The sequence below is a fragment of the Sinohyriopsis cumingii genome, chromosome 17 (genome assembly GCF_028554795.1).
Source record: "Sinohyriopsis cumingii isolate HCF-2022 chromosome 17, ASM2855479v2, whole genome shotgun sequence".
Lineage (NCBI taxonomy): Eukaryota > Metazoa > Mollusca > Bivalvia > Unionida > Unionidae > Sinohyriopsis > Sinohyriopsis cumingii.
In genome coordinates this window covers 110,430,322-110,453,894 of record NC_142977.1, presented here as the reverse complement: position 1 = coordinate 110,453,894, position 23,573 = coordinate 110,430,322, and the positions used below count along the sequence as shown (strand labels likewise).

The following is a 23,573-nucleotide window of genomic DNA, read 5'->3' as shown; positions in this document are numbered from 1 at the left end:
GCATAAACATCCTTCTGACAATTCCTTCAGTCAGTTTTAGGGAGATGATATCTCCGACAACTAAATATTCGCATTCTGTCTATGCCTAGAAGGTTGGAATTTCAATCTTGTGAACGTTGATCAGTTGATTAAATAATAATGTCAATAGGGAAATTGGAGTCATGCGAAAATTCCCCCCCCCCCCACCAGGTATTTTTAGACTTAAAACCAACCTCTTAAATTTATTCTCACGAGGTAAGACAAATTTCTTTTGACATTCTGATATTTTGTAAGTTTGCAGAACCGGTCTTAAGTCTTCCGTGTATGTTGGTGCAATAATTTGGTCATTAATTAAAACTCAAATTCCACGCTCATTGGCTTGGTCAAAAATGTAGTTGACCACGTCTGCTCTTTGATGGACAGTCAGGGCAGTTTTACGTTTTGATTGATGGTTTGGTTGATCTGCGGTTAATAGAAACAGATTTTTATTTTGCTGTCAAACTCTGAATCTTCTAGAATCATAGTATTTGCAAAAGCTGCTAATTGTGGCAAAGGGCAATTAGAGGGCTTTTACATCTATATGCAAAATTGTTGAGTTCAGTGTTTGATTTGAGCTGGAATTGTTTATTCAATTTTTTATTCTCTGGAATTACAAAGTGCTCAATAATATTCTTGGACAGAAACATTAATTTGGAATCATAGTGAATTCAAACAAAGATATATTGGACTATATTATCATCAAAAGACTGTTGGCACATTACCAGTGGAATGTAATTAGAACTGGTGATATGCATTAAAATGTAAAAATCTTGATATTAAGCTAGTTGATATACCCAAAAATGTTCTTTTGTCAAATTGTGATCTGACCATGCCGCACTAAATCTCATATATAAATATTATATCAGTAGTTTATTGTTGCTTACATACTCTCTAGGTCAATGAAGAATTCCACTAACTGATCATAAACGAAACAAAGAAATAACTTGAGAAAATATCAATGTTTCTCGTTTTCTAAATAAATTCAACATCGCACATAATTACCTAGAAAACATTTCAGGAGTGAGGGAGACAAATAAACTGAGCTGAATGAAACGCCTGAAGGTTAACTGACACCAAGTAGCAAACAAGAACATGGATATGTATACGTAGAGTATTTTCCGTCTCTGTAATCGGGTCCTGAAAACACCATCGTTCCACGAAGCACTTGAGTATAAACGTTTAACTTGTAGCGTGGAGCTAAAATATCATATAGTTTTTATATATATTTTGAATGATTTTACAGGTTCGTTGTTATTCTGTGGTTCCGTTGTTGCTGGCTTACGTGCAACCCACGGCGATGGCACTGGCTAAATACATATGGTCTTGAGATTTGTTAATTTGGATGATGATGTGTTTGGTGCTACGAATATCATTCGCCAATAGCAATTTTTTCCGGCCACTCTCTTTTGTAGGTAAAACATGGGTCATGCAAAGTGTAACTTTAAAACTCTTCACTGGATTTCTGAAATAGTTGAATATTATCGATGATTTTGGAGGGTGCCAAATACTTGCTACCACTCTCAGGAGAAAGGACCAAAATGATAATAAACAAAACAAATAAGAGGATAAAGAACCATTGTCGTCAAGAAATCCAGACAACGTGAAGAAAGTGAAGAGGATGTAGAACCGTGCAGATAGAAAAATTCAAAAGGAAACACAGAAATAAGACGATAACTTTAATGATGGTTATAAAATGTTCATTTTGATTTCAAACCAAAATATACCTGAAATGAAACGTAAGTGCCTCTTTGTCTTGATTTTTGATAGATGTGAATTTGAATCAACACACACGCGCTCTTTTGTACTATTGAATGTTGGTAAAGGGATTTTTATTTATTGATTGTTGGAAGGTATAGGTGGTGTGATGGATATAATGATTGTTGGACTACATGCAGTTTGTTTAAACATGGTTTGGTCTGATGGTTGGTGTGTGCAGACTATACTTGGTGCTTTGAATTGTTTTTATAGTGTGTTGAATGTTATTCGTAAATGTGAGCGTATGTTTGCGAGATTTCATCTCCTTCTCTTAAACTGTATGCTAACATGAGACGCTCTGAAAAGTGTGTATGGGATGTTCGATGGTATAGATAGTGTGATGGATAGTATGATGATAGACTATTAATACACAAGTCAGATGTGTTCTAAACATGCTATACAAACTACAACCTCTTCTCTGTGATTAAAATTTAACATTCACATGCCAGTTTCTGTTGATGACCCAGCTCACTTGAGTATGATAGTTATGTATGTTTAATCAGTATTGTTGTCTAATCTCCATCACAAAATGTTTTGTATATCGATATGTTCTAATTCACCTTTTTCCTAAGTCAAGATAAATGTCTACCCGACTAGAGACATTTAATGACAATATGTCCCTATGCATACAAATTAAATATTCAGATTATATTATTGGCGGTAAAAATGTTTATTTGACTGTGAGTCTAAGACTTTACTTTTCCACTTGGAATGTCCTTACCCTGATGACAACATTGCATGTGTTAGAAAGGAAACTGACCTACATCTTGGCTCTATTATTGTGTCATAGATTTGTATATATCAATATTGTTTGGTTAAAAAATTGCACATTCCTACCTCCACATTCTAAGCGGAGGCAGTCTTATTGTTGTTTTGAGATTTTAATTTGGGTTGATTTATTTATTTAAATTATTCACTGTAAGCATATTATTTTGGAATTATTGTGAAAATAATCAAGAAATTTTAGATTATTTTAGATTATATTATTGTCAGATAGGAAAGACTGTTAACGAATAGCCACATACCAGGCCATTGGTACATTAGTATATTCAAGACTACAGGCACATCAGCGCATTAAATATGTGAATTTATTTGGAACTGCACTGGAATTTATTTGGAACATTAAACACATGGACATGTGATAGAACGTTTAGGTCTATTTAGAATTTAATTGACAATATCGTAAGTTCTTTTTAAATTTTACTTTGTATCATAAGAAAAGAAATTATAACATCAATTGAACAAACATTGGTGGCTTTTTGCTCTTTTCTATTGCTTAGTTTGGGACTAATATTCGTAACAGTGAGATACAAACAGATTCGATTAATCCCACAAAAGTATCAGGGCATGTGAATGTATGCCATGTCAATTGGCAGTAAATATTACCTGTATACAATATTTAAAACCAATACACCTGTAGTGGTAGCAAGATGAAGACATACTATCCTGCCATGGATATAGATATGTTGATCTACCTAACTGTCCGAAGTACTATTTATCCTTACACACCATATGATGAAACTGCACATCGTCACTAATTTGATTGATGGGAACAACACCGGTTGTAGCAGATATGGGTCTCCTCGGGCCCATGCCATACATCTGAATCACGTGAAATATTTCGAACATAAAGAAATAAAGATAATTATCTGCCTCAGAGATTCCTGTACGACTTTAACGTATATTTTAAGGTATCTATTGAAATCACTCGTGCAGATTGTACATTTAAGTGTTACACTTGAAACGTATTAATGTAAAATGGTTTCTCCACCATCGTCAGAAATGACCTTTATATAAATGCAGACTTTATGTGCGATAGACTGGTCTATAAAAAAGATGAAATATGTGTGCATATCTGTCACTAAACGTATCTGGAAATATTAAAAAAAGTGTTTTGTAAATACATTTGTCTTTATAATGTATTTTAAATTCACAGAGGAATAAATGATCAAAAAACTTTACCATATTTGTGATCAAATGCGCAAAAAAAAACATTTTGTTAAACTAATAGAACAAGATTAGTATTTCCATTTCACAGATGACCCTTCTCTAAATGTTCACAAAATCCAAAGTTCCGAACGTTTACTGAGTCGCGACAGCTTCTTTGACTGAAAGCCGATCTTGTAACCCAAGTACCGTGTTCAGTACTTGCCCAAGCTAGCCCTAGTCAGTTGCATATGCATTCTCAAAGTATATGGTCAGCTGTGGCTCATTTGCACTATTCGTGTTATCCATCAGTGTGCCACACATCCTTATTTGGGGAGTAAAATTCAAACTTAAATAAATTGTTCACATTTATACTAGGATGTACATGTTGTTTTTAACATAAATTGCAGAATAGACAACCAACCAACATAAGGTCTGATTCATAAAAGACAATCAAGCAACGTAATTTCTGAATCATAAAAGACAATCAAGGAACATAAGGCCTGATTCATAAAAGGCAACCAAGAAACATAAGGTCTCCTTCATAAAAGACAAACCAAGCAACATAATGTCTGATTCATAAAAGACAACCAAGCAACATAAGGTCGGATTCATAAAAAACAAACCAAGCAACATAAGGTCTGATTCATTAAAGACAACGAAGCAACAGAAGGTCTGATTCATAAAAGACAAACCAAGCATCATATGGTCTGATTCATAATAGACAACCAAGCATCATAAGGTCTTACGCATAAAAGACAAACGAAGCAACATAAGATCTAATTCATAAAACACAACCAAGCAACACAAGGTCTGATTCTTAAAAGACAACCAAGCAACATAATGTCTGATTCATAAAAAACAAACCATGCAACATAAGGTCTGATTCATAAAAGACAACGAAGCAACGTAATTCATATCATGTTGAATATAAGAGCTAGACCATGAGTCATCTTAATCAACTTTGTCAACTTTCTTTGTTATACAGATCAACATTGGTACCATTTACATAGTTATGTACAGTTGTATTGTAGAGGTTAAAAATAAAATGAAAAACGTCATTAGTTACATTTATGTACAATATTTCCTCCGATCTAATACACAAATGAGATCAAGAATATTTGTTAAAAAATGTTATCGTGTGACAACTGGTGTTCTTACACCTGCAGTGTATCTCTCTTTTTGTCTCTCTTTCTAATACACACATACACATCTAAACGTAAACGAGAAACACAATCGTTCAGAAATTTAATTAGAAAAAGCCGCAAAATTCACTGTTCCCTCTCACTCATTTTGTGTTTACACGTTGGATAGTTTCAGGCAGAAATACAGTAGCCGAAGTTGTGCCTTAAGGAAAATATTCATGAAATATACATGGAAACTTCATATTTTTCCAGCCGTAGATCGCATCGGATTGTATAAAATCTAAGGTTTCGAATAATGAATAAATGATCTGAATAAATCAGAGGTAAGTGATAAAGAGGTCTGAGTTCTACTTTAAGTTACGAGTATGAAACGGCCGAATTCAAGAATCTATCCCCTGCTACTATTAAACGAATATATGCCCCAAGTTGCCATTTGTTCTACATTGGCAATTTACGAAAGAAAAAGGTGAACGAGGAGTTGCGATTGTAACGAACTATTTTATTCTTCGGAATTTCTCTTCCAATCCTGATGTGAATATAATTGCGAAAACAGCCGATGTTTTCTTAATAGATTCTAGTTTCAGTATTTCCGGCGAACAAAATTTGTGATTTTTCCGTAAATCAATGCCCCGACATATATCCGAGGCATATTTTGTCTTGCAGAAATAGCCGAGATGTTCTGAATGCCTCATGGTGTGGTGAAACCGCTTGCACAAGAGGAGTATTGCAAGTCTGTACGGTACGTATGTTTTGATAAAACTAATTTAGAGAATGATGTCTCTGTGTGAAGGGAAGACGTCTGTTCGACAAGTATTATTCAGGCCATCACACATATCGGCTTCCTTATCTCAACAGAGAACGAACCTTATGAAACCTTGAAAGGTCATGCAGTAACCAGCCATGTACTTTATATAAGACAAATGAAACGTCTTTCTTTGCAATGCGTATAGACCATAGTTCAATACAAAAATCCTTAAATTGTTTAATTTGTTGCTATTATGCGCGACTTTGTTTTAAACAAAAATGAATATCTGTACTAAAAAGCATAAAAGTCTGACCTCTACAGTAGTAGATATTGATTGTATATTCATCCGTCATTTCAAGCGTGTCAGTGGAGCTCCGTTTCATTTATGAAAGGATGTGAACAGGTGTATGGGTATCTACTCAGCACACAGATTAATAAATAAATGCCCTCAAGAGAGATTTTTTCTTCTCCTCAATTCATAAAGCTGTTTTATTCAGGTTAATACATATCTAATTTCAGTAAACACAGACAGTGGTATTGTTGAACAGAATCTATGTAGCTAATTCATGTTGGTTTATAGAAGCAAAGATTGCCTTCAATATTTGTTAGTTTGAGGGAGCTTACTGTTGTCTGAGGACTGTCAGACCCATTTATATTTGCATGCTACACATGTTTTAGTTTCACTCAGTACTGTTCTATGCCAAAGGTAATTTGGTCGTCTGAAACTGAGCAAAACGATTCAAGGTCTGTTATGAACACCTTGGTAAATAAATTACATAGTGCTGATAATCTAAACTTTTGTCCACCAGTTCCCGAATAAGATCATTCCAATGTTAGGGCAGGAGGTATATACATTGTATATCATATGAATGTTGTGGTTAATCACATATTCAGTGTATATGTAGCAATAAAATACAAACATGGTCACACACACACCCACACACACACGCACACACACACACACACACACACACACACACACACACATATATATTCTTTTCTTTATTTTTACACGCTGTTCCAGAAAGACTAAGAAGCATAAATGTACACAAGTTATTTGCTTCCTATTCAATAACAGTGTACTACTATCATATATCTTTTTACATTATTATTCTTTTCTGTTTTCTTTTTATTTTCTTTGATTGTCTATAACAGTGCATAGCACTTGACAAGTCCTAGTTTTTTGTATATCACAGAGTACAATGTACACTGTCCTAAATGATAATGAATTTGTCAGAGTAATTGAAAGTTATTACATATAATTTAAATAAAGTGCATTTTTCCAAAACTCCCCTTAGTAAAGTCAAACTGGTTATTAAATTGTATTACAAGTTCACGTTTAAATGAAGGATGTGAGCAGCGGCATTTTCTGGACCTGCATGTGTTTGAAGCATGTGCTTTCAATTCCGTACCAAAAATGAGTGTTCCAAATTCAAGACTGTTAAAGGACTGAAATTCCATTATACAACAATGTCTCTATTTTTTCAGTTAGAACTAGGAAAAGCTCTTAAATGGTTTTTCTTCTTCTGAAAAATAACTCACATTATTAACCAATTCTGGCCAGCCAAACCCATATATGCTCTATTTTATGTTCATACATTTCCAGGCTCTTTCTCGTTTTCTCATCCAATTAGTACCGTGTGTCCTATATCCACCCTTCATGTTCTTGGCACTCAAATCAATAGTAGTTCAATACATAAGTAAACAATGTGTATAGTTCAACGATTACATTTGTGAATATTAAATTATATTGCAAGTCCGTGTTCACCTATATAGCAATGGTCCATTTTAGGCAACATTTACGTATTTAAGAAAATCAGAAAAAAATGAAAATAAAGCTGTTTAATAAGAGTCACCTTTTCTAATATCACCATTTATCTTTCTTCATTTTAATACTGAAATATATAACAAGCCTTGTCATATTATGTAATTAATGAGTAAAAGGTCAAGGTGACCATCTATATGTACATGTATTAAATGAGCGAAATTACCTAAAATTCCCCCCAGAAGACATATAATTTAATACTAAAGGAAGGTAGACACAAGTCCATTAAAATACAAAAGATAAGTTTCAAAACATGGTGGAAGAGACCTAAGTGACCATACCGGAAGTTCATGTTTCAAAACAATATTGCTTTTCATAGTTGCTCTATCAATAGTAAATTGTATAAACTTTATATACGTACTTGCATAGATATCACCCAAAGTGCAAAACACTCCGCCAAACACAGTCAAATCTACACAGCCCTCCCCCTTCTTGGCAACAGTTGATATATCTGAATATATGTCTAATATAACACTAGGTCTGTCCAAAAAATCAAAGATGGATATAGAACACACGGTAATAATTCTATGGAAAAATGGGAACCAGCCTGGAAATGTGTGAATATAAAATAGAGTATATATGGGTTTGGCTGGACGGGATCGGTTAATAATGTAAGTTATGTTTTATGAAAATAATCTTTTGAGATCTTATACTAGGTGTGCCTGAAAAAAGAGAGACATTGTTTTATTGATGGAAGTTCAGCGTTTAAGAGTCTTGAGTTTGGAACACTCATTACTGCAATTAGCACCTGACTTTTGTGCGGAATTGAATGAACATGTTTTAAACACATGCAGGTCCAGAAAGTTCCGCGGCTCATATCCTTTCTTCTGCACAGATGCTGACACCCAGGATTCATTTATACTGATAAATATAGGTTTCATCATGAGAAAAGAGAAATGTTACGTTACTGAATTTTAACATCATGGTGTTTGCATAGGTTTAATATGGGAATTAAATTAGTACGATGAGTCCCATAGACAACTACAGCAATACAGTGACTCCACATATGCAAGTGCAATTAACTTTACTATAAATGCAATTATTTGGTACTCTTTGTTAAGAACAAGCAAACTTAATACCATTGGTATTACCGTGTGTCCTATATCGACCTTTAATTTTTTGACAGACCTAGGAATAGTAGTTGAATGCATATGTTAATAATGAGCATTGTTCTGCTTGTCAAAGATGGCATGTGTGAATATTCAATTATATTGCAAGTTCATGTTCACCTACATATCAATGGTACATTTCAGGCAACGTTTAAGTATCTGAGCTTTATTTAAGAAAATCAGAAAAAAAATAAAATAAAGCTGTCTAATAAGAGTCACCTTTTCTGATATCGCCATTTATCTCTCTTCAATTTAATACTAAAATATATAACCGACCTTTTCATATTATGTAATTAATGAGTAAAAGGTCAAGGTGACCATCTCTATGTACATGTATTATTACAGAAAATGAGATATAAATGACAGAAATTGACTAACATTCCCCTTACAAGACATACAATTTCACACTAAAGTAACGTAGACATAAGTCCGTTAAAGTAAAAAAATATTAAGTTTCAAACCATTCACTGAAAGAAATTAGTGGGATGCAAAGTCATGAGAGGGCATCACCATTAAACATGCTGGAAGAGACCGATGTACAGCTCAGTTACTACCACACCCACAAGAGACTCATCTTGATCTATATTTTATCTTTTACTGATTCTGCTGAGATTTTAGCACTTAACTTACAAGAGTTTTTGGCATGGTATATGCATGACTATCCTACCTAGAATCATGACACTTGGTGAGTGAATGCAACTTGCCAAGTTCTACATACTTTTTGCCACATGAGGTATTTCATGCTTAAGTAACTTTGTTGCAGTTTTGTGTTAAAAAATTCATTTTGTATGTGCTTTTGATGTTCAAATCATGAAACTTAATAATTGGATGCATTTCTGTTTCCACTACACCCTTACAGCCAAGGGTCATTGTGACTTACAGTGTATGCTTTACTAATATTGGTTAATTATTTTTGTTTATTATCACATAGATCAATCCATGCTAGACCTATATACATCCCAGCCTGCAGAGAAGGCCCAAATGACCAGTGTATTTGAAGCTGAACTAACTATGTTCATTCAGTAGTAAACTTTCCATATTAATTTTTGTTTAGTACAAAATAGTGTGGTTTGTAACCTTAAACAGGTTAACTGTGTATTGTACATGTGAATGAGTATGGGAATCAAAGGACTTGACTTAATGCAGCTTTGCATCAAAGGCCTCAAGTGTAGTGGCTAATCATGACAATTATTGATGCATGGGCTTTGTATATACAGCTGGATGTCACTCCCAGGCTATTCAAAGCATGTAATGTACACCATGTAAAAATCTGGATTCTAGGGTTTGACAATTACAATATCTTTTGAAGCAGATTTTAAATACACTTTTTTAACCAAAAAAACAACAACATTAATCATAAGTTTTATCAGCTTTCATCACCTCTACATTGATATCATAGAACAGAATGTTTGTTTTTATTGTTTTATTTCTTTTACGCTCAGCCACAGAAGGTAGGAAGGTGGTTTCACGGGATACTGGCTAAATAGTGCTGGGTAAAAGTTAATATTTTTAATTTTTGAAAAGTTGGATGTTAAAGATGATACATTTGTTAAAAATCTAGTTACAAGGTTTCACACTATCAGGTAAAGGTCGGGAGAAAAGATAATTTTTCCTGAGCTTGAAAAGCCATTGAAGTTTGCAAATATTTTATGAAAGTCTGGAAAAACACGTGAATTTTCTGCCACCACTTGATAGAACCAGTTACATAATCGAGTCGTAACTAAACTGGTCTTGAGATAAATTTATTGAGTTTTGACCAGATAATTTGGAGGTTGCAGTATGGATCTTTTAGGTGCCTGCCATAAACATATTTATTTAATCAATTCAGATGCTCATTGGATTAGATTGGTCGAGTGGACTGGTGATTTCAGTTACAGCTTGCTATTGGTATCTTTTCTTAAATGGAAAGTATGAAAACCAGTCTAGCTTCATATTATGAAGCCAGCATAATGGCGGCAAAGCATAAGATGGCCTAGCAAACGTAAATGCAGTTACATTGAACCATAACCACAGGTGCTCCACATGTGTTTATTGTTGGAAAAAAGCCACAACATGAAGGAAAAATATACAGTGAGTGACAAAATTGTCTCAGATTAGCCCCGTGACCATTTCTGACAAATAAACTTGTCTGCCATACTAATTGTCATCCGCACCGATATTTTCCTTCAGGTTATTAATGTCTTTTCAACATTAAGCTCGCATCGAGCACCTGTGACTATCATATGCCACTACGGTGGCGGAAAATTCAAATCTTTTTATAGGCAATTGCTCCAACCCCACAACCCATTCTAAATATCCAAATGTGCAAAATGGAGTATGAATATTTGGAGGAAATCTGGATTAGAAAATAGACTGCCTAAGTTTTAATTCAGATTTGTAGTCAAAAAATGTCAAATCTCTGGGCTGAACTTTGCTGCTAAACTATTACACTGTAACACATAGCTTTAAGTAATTTTTTCAAATCTTAGAAAAGTCGCAAGAGAAATGGGAGATTGTTGTCTTTTGTATTGCATATTAAAAAATGATATCAGACCATGTGAGAATCGATAGAGGTTTGGGGACTGGTTTTTCATATTTCAAGCAGACATTGATTTTACAGAAAATTCAATCCTTGCTTATGCAGTTGGATGTAATTTTAAAGATTTTTTGGTCAAAATTCAAATCAACCATTTTGTAAGTAGGACTTTTTAATTGATGGAATTTTAACCCAATTGTCTTTAGCCGTTTACATTGCTTGAAACATCTTATTTTGGGTTTTATTGGCAAGTATTAATGCTGAGTTTAAATATTTCATTACGAGATGAGATTCTAATACTGTCCTACCCACTTATATCGACATCACTTATGTCGACAAGCCGCTATTTCGATAAAAAAACAAAGTCCCGTCCCTTGGCCTACTATTGCTACCAAAACTGCCATTCTTATGTCGACGTCGAGATAAAAAAGTAAACGTACATGTCGCCAGAAGCCGTTGGTCCCACCTTGAAGAAATGCTTTGTTTTCTAATCATTTATGTCGACAAGCTGCCACTTCCGACCCATATTTTGTTCAACAATTAGTTCATCTAGACGAAAGGCTTCAATTTTCCCGCCTAATCATTTATGTCGGCAAGCGGCCAGTTCCAACCTGTACTTTATTAAACAATTAGTTGATGTCGCGGTCGGAGAAAAAAAAAACAGGCCTTTGTTTTGTCCTATAAAGTTGGCTTCTCGCGGTGATTTAAATAAAAGCAATGAAATCTGATAGATTCTTGCATTTGCCAAAGTGATCGGTGATTAAAACAAGCTTATTGGGCTGTGACAGTTTCCTTTTTAATTTTATTTAGCATGTGTCAATGAATACAATATTTTCCTTTCATTAATCAGATCAGCCGCATATATCTTGTTCGCTTTTATGTACTTTTCACGATGAATTCTGTAACTAAATAATGTGCGGTTTAAACCAACTTGTTGACATGTTTTCATTTCCCTGTGAATAGCCCCATCCCCTTGGTAGCCTGAATAAGATGGGAACAGACTGAACAAAATCTAGGACAAATTAAGTACATGTACCTGAAGCATGTAAATAACAACTATGCAACCATGTGCTGATACCAACATTGAATATCGACTTTGAATATCGTAGTGAATGTTTTTTATATCAGGATGTGACCGATGCAATATTTTATTGTGGATTTTATTGCAGAAAGGTAACCAAATTTAATTTGTCAATATACAAGTGTATCTCACACTGGTTTTGTCTTCATGTACTCAAAATTTCCATTGTTTGTTTTTCTCAAAGTGCAAGTGCAACTCACTGACGACAGGTCACCCCTTCCTGAGGAATTTAGCTGGGTTTTTTTCCCAGACCCGCCACCCCACCAACACTTACCTCGACATCCGCCTATGTCGACCGTATTTCCTCGGGCCCGAGGATGTCAACATAAACGGGTAGGACTGTACCTTGAATTTATTTTTTATACTGTAATAGGAAATGTTTACTTTGTATAAGATGCATATATATTGCTATCTTGATTTGCTATCAATTATTCTAAGTTGTTTAGAATTAAAGATTTGAAAGGAGAACGAAACTAATTTGTGTTCATTGTGTTGTTTTCTCATACCAGGATAATGCAGGTCAGCAAAGAAAAGCTAGAATTTGTATTATGTAAAGTGAAATGGCTTCACATGCCAATTTATAGTAATACAGTAGTCAGACTTGTTTCGTGTGATATAGTTTGTGGTTTAGTCCATGATGATCTTTTCTGACATGAATGTTTTGGTAGAATGTTGAAATATAAGCGGAAATGTTTGATTGTTCTAAGTTCTTTAGAATTAAAGGTTTGAAAGAAAACTAATATGTGTCCGTTATGTTGTTCCCACATACCAACATAATGCAGGTCATCAGAGTCAAGCTAGAATTTGTATTCTGTAATGACTTTACTTCTGAATGGAAAATCATATCAACTGTGGTTTTCACCAGAACACTTTAGGATGTCTAGTTCATCCTAATAAAAATGGTGCCGATCTGACATCCATTATGTCAAGTCGTATCAAATTGGGCTTTTCACCAGGAAACTTCTTGAGTTGTCTGCTTGGTCCAAAATGAAAATGGAACTATTCGGATTCAATATGGTTGTCAGGCTGACCAGCTTGAAAGCCTGAAATTGCTTCTTCTGGATGGATGGATGGATGGATGGATGGGCATGTCAAAAAGGGGTTTTAACCAAACACTTGTGATATCCAGTTGATCTGGAATAAAAGTTGTGCCGATATATCTAATAAGGCCAACCCCATTGGCTATCTTGAAAACCTTGGTATAGCTCCAGAATATCAGAGATGGTTCAACACTCAGCAGTTAGAATGACGTAACAGCCAGACGATCGTCAAACCCTTTGAGGGATTTTGTTTTTCTGTGGCACCAATCTGTTATAATGACATGTATTCATTGTAATTATTGGGGGGGGGGGGCAGAAAAAATGTCCATTGAATCCAAAAATTTAAAACAACATCAAGACTGTTCCATTCAAAAATTAGATGGGCCCTTGGGAACGCACTTTTAGAATTTTTTTTATCATTTAAATATGAAATCGGTAAAGTCAATGTACCCTGGGATATATTTTGAAATAGCTGCCTTCCTGAGTACCAATTATGTTTCAATGGAATAGCTCTCAGAACATTCAAAGTTTACATGTGAATATTTACTGTGTTGAAAGGCTTTTGTTTGTATGCTAATAAATCATGATTTACAACATTTCAAGGATTTTGATTTTTTTATGCATTTCTGCTAATGTGGAAGGCCATGTCGTGTTACTCTTATCCGTACACTTGTCCGACCATCTATCACAGTTTAGTACATTTTGCATTTAGGTCAGTTATGCACCTTTGCATATACATGGGTCTTTGAATACCACATGTATCCTCTAAAGGTTATTATAGTGCCAGTCATTTGTGTGCTATCAATTCATATTTAGTTGTCTTTATCTGTCACATTTTATGAGTATATTTCTTTAGCAAACATTTATTTTGGTGTAACATGCTCTGTGCAAAGCTCTATCAAATATTTAACCCCACAGCAGCTTGAAAAATGAAAACTACATGTCCATTATATTTCTGTCCTATCTGCTTTAGCGTAGTGAGATGGAAGAATCATTTATTCTAATGTTGGCTGTGGTGGTTTCAACATTTGGTTTCATTTTTCGATAGTACAATCATAAGTTCAGAGTGCCTTGGGTAATTGCTTTCATATTTGGACTTAAGCGAAGTCGTGCTAAAGGTTTTCTATGCCACCGCAAGTCCCAACCCCTTGTGGGATTGCTTTCTTATCTGCAGATTACCTTCGGGCAGGAACTACTTTTTGTATGCACACATCCCCACCCAAGAATGTGCCCCAGATGAAGACCTTTGGAAACCTTTAAGCAGGAACTAGTCTTCCTTTGAATATCTTGTTGAAGTAATGGAGCCAGAATGACATAATTTGATACATTCACATCTGTGACATTTTGCATGTCTCGATAAATTTGGTGACGTAAAATATCCACATGTGCATTGCACACTACCATATATATATATATATATATATATATATATATATATATATATATATATATATATATATATATATATATATATATATATATATATATATATTCTCATTTGTATGCCCACCCACAAATGTGGAAGAAGCCTATTGTGTTATCCTTGTTGGTCCATAACTCCATCAGTCAGTTTATCAAACTATTGCCCATATGTATACAAGTCTGTAATTTGTTTTCCAGATTATGAAAGTGGAAGGTGGTGTATTTGTGTCTTATGGACACATTTTTTAGTTTCTCATTAAATGAAACAGAATGGCCAAAAATTTTGTGAAGCAAACTTTCAAGTTGTCGAAATGCTGTTGATCTGACAGTATGGCCATTATTGTCAAAAATAGCATAAAATCATTGATCTCAGAACCCCATGACCAATTTTGATGAAACTGAACAGATATGACCCCTGAATTGAGGTCTTTAATCTTTTTAATCGGTTATTCATTATAGCTGCCATTAGTAACAAATAATAAAAATTTCAAACATCGTAACATCGTTTTAAAAACGTGTTGATTGGGACTAGACTTCGCAGAAATGACTTGGTGATAAAACATTTGAATTTTACACAACAGATACTGACATATCTGATATGATCACTGTTAATAATAAATTAAAGCTGTAAAAAACTTTTTAAAAACTATGAAGTTATAAGGATAATCATTGCAATGAAGGCTTTCGAATTTCCATAAAGAATGCAGACCTTCCATCCAATAAGGCCACTGTTACCAAAATAGAACAAACGTTTTGAAGGGCTTTTAAATAATTGTTTGGCCACTTTAGATCAAATTTCACAAATATTAAACATAAATCAAGAAAATGACAGTTTGCAAAAATAATAGATATCTAGCTGGTTTTGCTAAAATAAAATTAGAAAAAATAGTGTAAGTTAACAAATGAAGCCTCTGCAATACTAATACTGATAAAATTTCTCTTTGTATATGTTCAAAATCGATCATCAATTTATTAGAACCGCCCTATTTTTCTCTCTAAAATGCGGAGATATGTAGCAGATTTTTCATACGTTACAGTTTAATTTTCTGATTATATAATGTAATGAAGCACTGGTAAACTGAACTATTTTTTAAGCAGTTTAAACTATAAAAATTGATGTTAAAAAAGTAAACTAAAATCAAAGCGCCGTCAACAATGCTCATTACACTGCAATTGGGCCTGATGATGCCTCTAACTTGCATAATCTAAATTCAGACCATAACTTGCTTCAGCTGCACTCAAATACATGAAATTGGAGTGTTATCCATAGAACTTAACCTGAATGGTTGCATTGAAAATGTGCAGTATCCAGTGTGTTCACGAAACACAAAAACTTAACATCCAAATCAACATTCGTCATTCTGCTTAACTTACCCATAAAACAGACTGTAGTCTGGAAATGCAGCATTTCTCTTTGCCTTTGATGATGTAATCCTCCTGGAATTGCCCACTGCCTTTATTAGATCACTGAAAAAATAAAAGAAGAAAGAAAAACATTTTGCATTAGATGTCTGAACACCCTGCATTCCATTGGTGGAAAGAGAAAGGAATTGAAACATACCAATCTTACATAATTTATTTCACCGACATAAAGCAGTGGTCACATTTAATTGCATAAGCGTACCAAGTCTATTTGTAACTATCATAAAAAGTAGGTGATTACTATTTATATCTAAGTTAACATTAAGTCAGTACTCAGAAATTAGTCCCTACCTTTCGTAACACATACCCCCTCCTGCTGACTCAACAGTGTAATCATATTGTTTGTTTATTGACTGGAAGGAATTTCAGTTACTCTCTGTAACAGTATTGCTTTGGTACAGTTGTCTGTAAGCTGGAAGCTGTGCACAGTCAGTGACAAGGCATCTTTCTGAATCAAAACTGTGTTGTTACATGAAGTTTTATCACAGTAATTTGTGCTTTGATTTCATCTGGGACTTATTACAATACTGTCTATTGCTAAGCTTTTTGGACATAGGACGAAAGAGTTCTTTGCCTCTGGTAAAAGTTTGCTCTACTTGTGATAAAGCTGTACCGATTAATCGCCCATGCTCATAATCTGGCCGATTATCGGAACAATCGGTATAATCGGTATCAGCAGAAAAATCGGTGCCGATGCAAACAAATTTCCAAAATATAAATTTAATCATAAGATTCACCTTTATATGGCTTGAATTTTAAATCAGAATTGAATAGTGGAAATTAAAGAATAAACATTTGATTTGGGGGTTAATTGAAAGACAGTATATTCTTGAAAGTAAATACTATTTAACACGCTAGCTGTAAACTACAGCTGATTGTCTGCGCACAATAAATTATCAGTACCATGCATGCACTCATCACAATCACAGAAGCCAACCAGCCAATGAGGCCTCGTGTGGCTGTTGAACTTACAGCATACACATTAATGGGATGGTCCTGGCTTTTAAAAAGTTGTCGTCAAAACAATCGTCAATCTCTATTTTGTTGCCAATTTTCAAACAATGTCGCCAGAATAAGCAGTGAATATTGTGCCAATGAAAATTGAAAAAGATATTATAGTTATTACTTTCTTGACAACAAACGATACAGCAATAATATTACAAAATAAATCATTAAACGACTGTTTTGCACTACTTCCATGGTCTTTGCATTGCGCATCACCGTTAGTGCATAGCACTAACTGTTGTCACCTGAAATAAATGCATTATCAAATGTAATATATCTACTTTCCTACAGTCTCTTTTTTTAACAGAAACTTCAGCTATTAAGCAAAGTTTGGTGTGGCCAAGCTTCGGATGATATTGGTTCTATGGTATCGCGATGTTTGAACTTTTCGGTATATTTTTTCTCTATAGTGCCACATATCGTGTACATTTATACACCAGATGACCATAAGTTACTTGTTCTACATCACCAGTTTATTTTGCGAAAATGTGGGGATTCCTGACAAGTACACTATTTTAAAAATAAAACCATGAATATCGTTTACCCCATGTTCTCAGATGTTCTTAAAATTGCTATCACTGTAACAAATTGTTTAGCCAGTTTGTTGTCTGATAATGTCCAATGATGTTGTACAACAGTTAGATCACATGTTTACTGTGTTGGTAAAGGACTAGGAGATCGAATCTATGGTAGAAAATAAGAGTCAAAATGTGATTAATGTCATCTTTTGGTGGCATTTGAATTTAACAGGTGTTGACTTGAAAGCTGTGTTGTACATGATTTATTACTTTTCATTTGAACTCCAGCTGTTGTTGAAACAGTCTTAGGTTGATATGTACTTTCATGCTCATGTTGATTGTCCATTCTCAGCAACAATCCCACCGCAACTCTCCTCATCATGGGTGGTTAGTTATAGATGCATTTCTTTAATTCTCTCTTATAAGTTTCTGTTGCTGTAGGGCACAGGTGGCATAATGAGTGCCATAGAGTAGCATTTATTTTTCAAGTTGATTACACAATATTTGCTTAAAAGTATGAAGTGTGATATGTTGTAGTTGTATTGCCCATGGTGCACTTTGTGGAAGACATTTTTTCTTCATTTTCTGACATGACCAGTACTTTTATCTCATGATTCATACAGATTATGCATTCCATACCCTGATACCTCATGCAAATTTGTGAAGCCATACATTGCCAGACTGGGAAAGGTGTATTGTATTTCGTTGAACAAAGAGACACATGGATTGCGTTTTTGACACCAGTCGTCCTTTACTTTTATAATAGTGAGATTTAGAAGCGTGTCTTAAATGTCTTACGCATCCTAGGCCAACGTGAAATGTCATATGATTGCACACACCTTACAAAAATTGTCACCCAAGAACAGAACTGTTATGGTTCATGATTTGGATGATATTTACGCTGATGATAAAAATTGAGCTCCAATCGTTTCAAATGATGACAAGGCTGATAATATTCCAATTTTCTACAGTTTGATTGGCTGAAATCATAATTTTAGTCGCTGACTGATTTTGTCCGTGTTAAAGACTACTAAAGTTTAGCTGCTGGCACATGTTTAAAACTATTATTAGAGATAAATATCTACATACTTTGCCTTAGAAAAGCATTGGTTATGATTTCTATGTCAAATGCAAGCTATGTATTACTGTTATTGTTGATGTTAATACTTTCCTACTTACATTTTCAAAGTTTTTTTTACATGGTATTAATTTTAACCTCTGCTTATATTTAATGACCGTACTAATATCTTCCGCTTTTAAAATTCAGTTGTCCCAACTATTCTTGGGAAGATGGTGGTGACTCACCCATGGACATACACAACACTGACCTACTTCTTATGTTGAGACGCTGACGGAAATAGTGCAATGTAATGCATAGCATTTCCATGGCCAGATTACATTGTATTAAAGTCATGCGCAGAATAGGCGGATATATCCTGAGTCACAAGAACACAGGGGTAGTATCCTGTTTGTCTAGAATTAGTATTATTTTGAACTGAATGATCTGGTGACAATAGCCGATTTTCAAACGGTAAGCACCGTATTATTTTATTTTCGTCATTTTGCCGAATTCTGCATGCAAATGGTGACATTGTTAATGACAGAAACCTTAGGTGCGCAGAATAGCCCGACAACAGTGTACTACTACGAGTACTGCCGTGCAGATATGGTGTAGCCTTTTACAAGTTTTAAGAACGCTGACTTGCAAATATCGAAATAAGGTAATCAGTTTCAAAATAAGTATATTAGGTATATCATGTATGTGGCAGCCATATGAACGGCTTTACGTAAATTATACACACGGCGGCAGTGCTTATAGTCTTTCCAGATGCGGCAAACGGCAGCCGTCCGATGATTTAAAGGATGATTCAGATTGTTAATATACCTTTTTCGCTATATACGTTTTAGACTAAAACAACAGAATAAATGAGCAAGGAGTTACTTACTAGAATTCTAAAATATTTCCTCTTCCAAATGGCTATGAACATAATCTCTTTTTTCTTCTTTAATAGACCATCCATTGTTAAATTATAATTGGCAACTGTTTAGTATGTCTATACTTCACAAATTGGTGTAACTTGTTCAAGAAACTGAAACACAAACCTGTTTATTGTTATCACTCCGTAACTTCTGATCATGTGTAGTTCCAGAAATATTGGGCACGTCAGTTCTCATTCTTGATGGTCGATTTTCATCTTTTGATGCCATATTTACACTGCTGAGTCTGGTTTTGTGTGTGATGTCATGACCACGTAACACTTTTTGGGAGGAAAAAAAATACGCGATTGGTTCCAACGATTTCGCACATTCATAGTCTGCACAGTGTAATGTGAAGTATAGTTTTCACCCCTATGCGGATTGTTGTGTAATGCTAGGAGACAAAAAGGAAAATGTAAACTCCAATCTTATGGTCCATTTAACATGCAAGGGTTGCGCAATGGTGGACGATTGACTCATTCATTTTATGGTTTAATTTACTTAACCTAACTGCCCTTTTGTTGTTAATGGTGTAGGTGGTGGGATAGCACATGTTGTCATTTGAGGCAGGACATGGACATTCGTCAAGTTTCGATAGATAAAAGTATGTTCAGTTATGTCATCATAAAGTTTAGAAATTGTATGTCGTATATATCAGTAATGTTATTTACAGTTAGTATTTTGTCCTCAAACGAACTCGAAGCTTAGAATGATTTAATGGATTAAGGCTGACTCTCACATCTTCGAAGGAGATGAATAGTGTCTTCTTACTGACTGGATGTCGGTAATGAAGTAATTTTAGATACCAAAGCATGACATGTATTATAAACCAAGACTAAAATCCTTATGTGCAAGCATCCGGTGCAGTCAAGACCTACATGAACATCACATGCGGACGAGAATGGCATGGCCTTGTAGCTTTCATTGGGCCTAGCCCACTCCAAAAATGAACATTCCCTTTCAAGCACTGCGCATGATTTTATATTCAGAAAACGCTGTAGATGCAAAATGCGTTGAAACTGACATGCCCAAGTTAAAAGTGAAATAAGCCCTAATAGTGTGATAATTGAGGTGGAAGCTGGCCGAACTATATATACCAAGACATGACAGTGACGAGCATAATTGTACTCAAGCACAAGCACTTTGTGGTATTATACCAGAAGCGGTTTCGGAAATACAGGCGCATGCGTTAAGCATACAGCAGCCACACAGAAAGATTATAACCATGACGTTATCGAAATAGACCATAATATGCAGTACTATAGCTGCATGATGCTATGTACATACAAAGGAGGATAAACACTTTGTGCTGCCAATATGCCCCTTAATATTATCACATCGAATCACATTAAGATAGTATAAAATAGAAGACAAATCAGAACTTGGGTAGAAATAGTACCTAAATATAAAATCATAAAAGTTATTGTAGCAAAATAAGTATCATATTTCTATCCAAAAATCTTTGAGCACCAACTACAACGATTGAAAGACTACATGATGGACGATTCGTGTTACAATTACGTGAACAAGTTAGTTACATTAATTTATCCATTTTCTTTCATTACACAAAATCTCCAAACGACATACATAAATCACCATCAAAATGAGGATATTATTTTAAAGCAAATTTTTTGAGAGAACTCTCTCTCTCTCTCTCTCTCTCAACTCACTTTATTCATTGTTACACAAAAAGCATATTACATGACGCATCAGTCATTATTACTGTAATGGATTGCTTTTATTCCTAAGATCTTATCAATCGTCTTTGCTAATACAACTGCCATACTGCAAACTTCATGTATTCAAAACTCAAAATTCTTCACTAATTGGTAGCAAAAATTTCTTCTCATTTGGCATAACAGGCAATATTTACGATGGCTTCATTCTTGTGTTTACTAGAGAATGTTTTGAACCTTTATCGTGAAATTATAACTTTTTAACAATTTTCCGTTGGAGACGAAGGTGGCAACGTCACAAAGTTTGATTATCAAGACTTTATAAAATCCTACATTTTCTGCACCGTTTCCTACATTAAACTGACTCGTTGGGTTAATAATATTGTATATGGTATCGTCGTAGCTGTAGCCGACTCCCTGTGCGATTTTCTGTCCATCTGATTAACACCCTACATTGTATATCCCTGTGTATGTATTTCACGCCTCATCGCATATACAGTCATTATGTTGTTATGCATTAATTGCAGTTGTTCTGTTTGCCTATCAGCCAGTCTTTAACTGTTTATAGCACTATCCTAGCTATGCTTATTTGAACAAACAAGAGTATGTGTCAGAATAATTTACAAAAAATAAATAAGTACGGTCAATTATACTTCAGCCAATCAATAATTAGAATGCGCTTTACGTATAGGTTTATTTGTCATATCATTATTGCAGACGGAGCAGCAGAGAGACTGAGCCCACCAACTATTCGTTCCAACAGAACCCTCTATCGAAAACACTCTTGATAGAAGGTCTTTATTTCACAAAATAAACCCTCTATTCAGAAAACTATGATAAATAAGCCTTCTCTGCTGACCAAAGAAGTTATTTCATGAAAAATAACTAACTATAAAAATACTTCTTGACCCAGGGAGTGGTCGACGAAACACTTTCGGGCTCAGTCTCTCTGCTGCTAGCGATGTAAATATTCTAGGATTTCTAGTTAAAAATTGTATCTAACCCAACTCGATACCGTGTCCGAGGATCATGTAAATTTATCGTTATAAATCCGTGTGGTTTTGCCTGAGCATGACTAAAGAAATTTCTGAATTTATTTATGTCCATGTCACCGCTACACCAAGTTCGATGAATATTTTGTAACGTGTGTGCGTCAACACCGTTAAATACCGCAAGATCGTTACAGTATCTCTGATCACTTTTGGCATTTGTGTATACCGTTGAGTTACATAAATCACATCGGTGTTTTTATGCCTGCCACGTGAAAATATCCTGGCAGGGTTTGATTGTTTGTCCAGCATGATATCATCGTACACGACTAAATTATTAATACTCCCATCAATATCATCGATACTCGGTGCTTCATTGATATCAGTTATAAAATCAATAACATCTTCGTGAAAATCACTTTGATTTTCCATTATCGATTTTGCACTTTCGTTAAAATCTTTTAATACCTGATAACATCACTGATCGTCCACTGATGGGGCTATCAAATATAATTTATCCCACTTCATCCACTTCATTATTAAATTAAGTAACAACTGCGTCTTACCCGACCCAGATGGACCTATAATAATCATTCGAATAGAATTTGGTAGCACTGAGTTATGTTTGATTGGCTCTCGTCGCTTTGACGCAGAAAAGTCAGTGATCTCCATTTGATATATCATAAAATAAATATGAATTTATATTGTGTGAAATGTCGGGGACATACCCCAACTGCGGATACAACAACAATTACAACAAAAAATAATCGACAAGCGCTTACAGGCAAGTGTGAACGATGTGGCACAAAAAAGTTTAGATTTATTAAAAAAAAACGGAGGTGATATCGCAGCCAAGTTAACAGCGCTGCCAGGGGCTCCGTGGGCTAAATATCCAGGAGAAAAACATCTTCCAGGATATAATTATTGCGGTCCAGGAACCCGATTTGATATCAGACTTGATGACCAAGATCAACCAAAACCAGGTGAGTATCCGATAAACGCTATTGATAAGGCGTGTCATGCTCATGATGTAGCTTACCGAAGCAAGGATTTGCAACAGCGCCATCTCGCGGATGTGAAATTAATTCACGCGTTAAATGCCATCCCTGATAAATCTTTCAAAGAAAAGTTAGCATCCTGGTTAATAAAAACTGCAATGAAATCTAAGCTTGTATTAGGCGCTGGTAATTAATTATAATGGAGTCGATTTATTATTCCCCAAGCGGATACTGGAGAGGTAACGCAGCAATTAGTAAACTTGCCAGTGCAGCAAAAGTTACAGCAGTTACTGCTAAAAATTGGTTATCCCGACAGGCAATATGGCAAATTTATCTACCGCGCCCTAAACAAATTCACTTCGCGCATTTCGATGTTAGTGTGCCAAATGAAGTTCATCAAGCTGATA

At 34.8% G+C, this 23,573-nt stretch overlaps 1 protein-coding gene and 1 long non-coding RNA gene across 2 annotated transcripts in view; both read left to right on the top strand.

The window, feature by feature from the left end:
- LOC149779662 (uncharacterized) overlaps positions 1-12,413 on the top strand; it is a 28,077-nt gene extending 15,664 nt beyond the window's left edge. The window contains exons 2-3 of the long non-coding RNA XR_016415512.1: positions 5,508-5,583; positions 12,304-12,413. This is a non-coding gene — a long non-coding RNA (uncharacterized LOC149779662). The remainder of the gene's footprint in view (positions 1-5,507; positions 5,584-12,303) is intronic.
- Positions 1-23,573, top strand: part of LOC149779661 (uncharacterized) — a 232,750-nt gene that overhangs the window by 184,316 nt on the left and 24,861 nt on the right. The window lies entirely within an intron of this gene.